This window comes from Arachis ipaensis, chromosome B10 (genome assembly GCF_000816755.2).
Source record: "Arachis ipaensis cultivar K30076 chromosome B10, Araip1.1, whole genome shotgun sequence".
In the NCBI taxonomy this organism is placed as follows: domain Eukaryota; kingdom Viridiplantae; phylum Streptophyta; class Magnoliopsida; order Fabales; family Fabaceae; genus Arachis; species Arachis ipaensis.
This window is the reverse complement of record NC_029794.2, coordinates 65,709,408-65,714,186: the sequence shown is the minus strand read 5'-3', so window position 1 is coordinate 65,714,186 and position 4,779 is coordinate 65,709,408.

The following is a 4,779-nucleotide window of genomic DNA, read 5'->3' as shown; positions in this document are numbered from 1 at the left end:
TAATCAATCAAACCAATATTTACTTATCAAATTCACATTTATTTATTATAAAATTATCAAACCCTACCTCCGTATGAAATCAAAACCAGGAAAACTCTGGAGAACCTTTTTGATCAAGTTGCTGAAGAAAAAAATGTCAGAGATCATCTGTGCCTTCTAGAACTCTAATTGGCCGAACTCAAGGAAAAGGGGAGCTACGTCACCGTCAACTTCTACCGAACAAAAGTGACACCAACATGTAGAGAAGGTGGATATGAACACTTTTATCAGATTAGATTTTTTATTGGAGTTACAGAGCTCAAAAAATCAAGGTTGGAAGCTGGTGCGCGTGTACGCAAAACCCACACTATTTCGTACAACAGCAGCAGTACCAGCAAGTGCACTGGGTCGTCCAAGTAATACCTGAGCAAGTCAGGGTCGATCCCACGAGGATTGTGGCTTGAATCAAGCTTATGGTTATCTTGCAGGTCTTAGTCAGGCGGAATCAGAAGGAGTTGGATTATATATCATAAATGCTGGTTGTTCAGTAGAAATAAGGATAGGAATAGATCGAGAATTGAAAGTCGGAGTAGCTTTGTCTTTCTGAAGTAACTCTGGTACTATTATCTTCCTTGATTATGAATGATCTTGTTCTATGGAAGGCTGTAAGTGATCAAAGCCACACCAATTATCCTTGATCTCCTCTGTTACAGAATGAACACCAGGGCTCTTGGTCATTCAATTCAATGGAGGGTGAAGCGCATAGCAATCCATTCTCTTAGCGATCCTACTCAAAACTCTACAGACAAGGTTGAATCTTTCGGATCAGAGAATGCTGCTTCTTGGATCTAGCCTATACCACAGAGACCATAATCTCCCCGGAGTTCGGCTGAACTGGTGTCTCAAGAAGTCCCCAACAAAATCGTGGATTAACCGTCTGAGAGATGTATAAACATAGCTGTTGGCTCGTACTTTCCGGCCAAGTATTCACACAAATCCAAGTAGACGCGGGTGTTTGTCAGGCACGTTCATTTTAATGTGATGAACAGAGCCAATTTGTCAGCTTGTTCACCATGATGAAGATCAGAATATACATCTTAGAGATAGATCACGCATGGATCGAAGAAGAAGAAATAGTACTTTTATTAATTCAAAGGACTCAGCAGGGCTCCTGCCCTCAACCTAGGAGGTTTAGGAACACATACTGAAGGTAAAAACAATGGAAGAATGTAAAAATGGCAGACCTCCCTCAGCGGGAGGTGCCCATGGTTCTGAAACCTCTAAGTTTGATATGAATTACATGAATAAGGTCCCTTAAATACTAAACAAATGACTAGTATGGGTAAAACAGTCTATTTAGTGCTAAAATCCACTTCTGAGGCCCACTTGGTGAGTGTTTTGGCTGAGATTTAATGAGATCCACATGCTCTGAGTCTTTTTGGGCGTGGAATGCCAGCTAGGGGGTCCTTTCTAGGCCTTTGAACGCTGGATTCTGCTCTTTGGGTGCTGGACGCCTAGAAGGGGGGAGGAAGCTGGCGTTGGACACCAATTTTGGGCCTTTTAATCGGAATCAAAGTATGGACTATTATATATTGTTGGAAAGCTTTGGAAGTCAGCTTTCCAAAGCCGTTGGGAGCGCATCATTTGAACTTCTATAGCTCTAGAAACGCTCTTCTGAATGCAGGCAGGTCAGATTTGGACAGCATCTGCAGTGCTTTCTCTATCTCTGAATCAGACTTCTACTCCAGCTCCTCAATTTCAGCCAGAAAATACCCGAAATTGCCCCAAAATACAAAAACTCATAGTGGAATCCAAAAATGTGAAATTAACACTAAAACCTATAAAAACTTAATAAAACTAAATAAAACACACTAAAAACTATATGAAAGTGATGTCAAAAAGCGTATAAAATATTCGTTCATCACAACACCAAACTTAAACCGTTGCTTGTCTCCAAGAAACTAAAAACATAGTAGGATAAAAATATAATTAAGATACAATAAATTTCTAAGTTTCAAATGAAGCTTAGTTAAAATCAGATGAGCGGGACTTAGTAGCTTTTTGCTTCTGAACAGTTTTGGCATCTCACTATCCATTGAAACTCAGAGATGTTGGCATCCTTAGGAACTTAGAATCCAGATAACAATATTGACTTTCGTAGTTAAGCTTATTTCGATTCTTGAACACTGCTTTTTGAGTCTTGGCCATGACTCTAAGCACTCTGTTTTCTAGTATTACCACCGAATACATTCATGCCACAGACACTTTAACTGGGTGAACCTTTTCAGATTATGACTCAGCTTTGCTAGAGTCCCCAGATAGAGGTGTCCAGAGTTTTTAAGCGTACTTTTTTGCTTTGGACCACGACTTTAACCGCTCAGTCTCAAGTTTTTCACTTGATACCTTCACGCCACAAGCACATGGTTAGGGACAGCTTAGATTGAGCCGCTTAGGCCAAGATTTTATTCCTTTGGGCCCTCCTAACTACTGATGCTCAAAACCATGGGTCCTTTTACCCTTGCCTTTTGGTTTAAAGGGTTACTGGCTTTTTCAATCTGCCCTCCTTTTCCTGCATTTTTGGGCAGTAATGGATTTTTCTGCTTTTTCTTTTTTTTCTTTTTCGCAATTTTTCTTTCTTTTTTGCATGCATATATTATTTTTTTTTCTTTTGAAACATGCTTTTTCTTTTGCTTTTTGCTGCTTTTTGTTGCTTCAAGAATCAATTTTCAGATTTTTCAGATTATCAATAATATTTTTCCTTTTTTCTTATTCTTTCAAGAACCAACATTCTAAAGTTAAAACTTCAAACATCCACTACTTATTTCATTCATTTAGAAAACAAAAGCAAATGACACTATATCAAACTAATTAAACTAGTCTTATTTTAAACTTGAAATTCATGCATCTCTCAATTTTTTTCAATAAACAAGAGAACAGATAAATAAACATTTTACAACTTAAAGACATCAAATACAACTGATCATGCAACTAGAGCAAGAGAACAGATAAATAAACATATAGAAAATAGAAAAATAATAGGAAAGGAGTAAAAGAGAACTAATTCACCTGAATGATGTGGCCAGTGCTCCTCCTTGAGGATCCCATGTAGTGCTTGATCTCTTCTATGTTACTCCTTTGTCTTTGTTGAGGCGGCTGCACAGGTTCATGTGCATGCTCTCTAGTTTTCTCCGTCCTCTTCTTCTATACTTAAGAGTGGTAGAAGTTACAAAGCAAAGCTTTTGAAACACCAAACTTAAGAGTTTTGCTCGTCCTCGAGCAAATATGATCAATAGGAAAGAAGAAAGTAGGGTAGGTGGAGCTTCTGTGGGACCTCTTGGTCTTGAGAGCTAGGGAATCCAGATTCCCTGTTTCTCTGCAATGGCGTTTGAACGCCCAGGGGCTACTCCCTGGCTGGCGTTCAATGCTAGCAATGCTCCCCTCTTGGGGCATTGAACGCCTAGAAGGGCTTCCTGGCTGGCATTCAACTTTGACACTCTGCTAGGAGTGTTCTGTTTTCACTGCTGTGAATCCTGTCTCTTGACTGGTGAACATGATAATGACTCTAGACTGAAAGAAAAACAAAATAAAATGAATAAGTTTCTAATAAAGGACTTGTTCCATTAATGAAACTGTGGGTGGTCTTAGTGAGGCTGGAAACTAGAATGGCTAAGTCAGATAGGCTTTGTTTAGAAGTCTCCATATTCCCTTGAGAATATAGGAATAATGGTTTGTTGTTGACCCTATTCTGGTTCCTACCACCTTGATTGAAACCTTGCTGAGGTTTCTGTTGATCCTTCCATTAAAGGTTAGAATGATTCCTCCGTGAAGGTTGGTGCATGAATCCCTACACCTTCGTACGGCTGTACTAGCAAGTGCACTGGGTCATGCAAGTAATATCTGAGCGAGTCAGGGTCGATCCCACGAGGATTGTGGCTTGAAGCAAGCAATGGTAGTTTTGTAGGTCTTAGTCAGGCAAAATCAGAAGGTTGATAGATAAATATTTATGGGATTATTTGAATGATTATATGTCATAAATGCTTGGATGTTAAATACAAATAAGGATAGGTATTATATGTTGGAAATAGTAAATAATAGGAATAGAGTTGAGAGTTGGAGTTGTTTTGTGATGAGCGGATAATTTATACCCTTTTTGGCATTGTTTTTACATAGTTTTTAGTATGTTTTAGTTACTTTTTATTATATTTTTATTAGTTTTTACTCAAAAATCACATTTTTTGACTTTACTATGAGTTTGTGTGTTTTTCTGTGATTTCAGGTATTTTTTGACTGAAATTGAGGGACCGGAGCAAAAATCTGATTCAGAGGCTGAAAAAGGACTGTAGATGCTGTTGGATTCTGACCTCCCTGCACTCGAAGTAGATTTTCTGGAGCTACAAAAGCTCAATTGGCGCTCTCTTAATTGCGTTGGAAAGTAGACATCTTGGGCTTTCCAAAAATATATAATAGTTTATACTTTGTTTGAGAATTGATGGCCCAAACTGGCGTTCAAATTATGCCTAAAACATCTTGGCGTAAAACGCCCATACTGGCACCAGAATTGGAGTTAAATGCCCAAACTAGCACCAAAGCTAGCGTTTAACTCCAGGAAAAGCCTAAGCACAAAAAAGCTTCAATGCTCAGCCCAAGCACACACCAAGTGGGCCCCAGAAGTGGATTTCTGCACTATGTGCACTTAGTTACTCATTTTCTATAAACCTAGATTACTAGTTTAGTATAAAAACTACTTTTAGTGATTTATTTAAGAGTCTTTTGACCATCTTTTGGAATATATGTAATCAA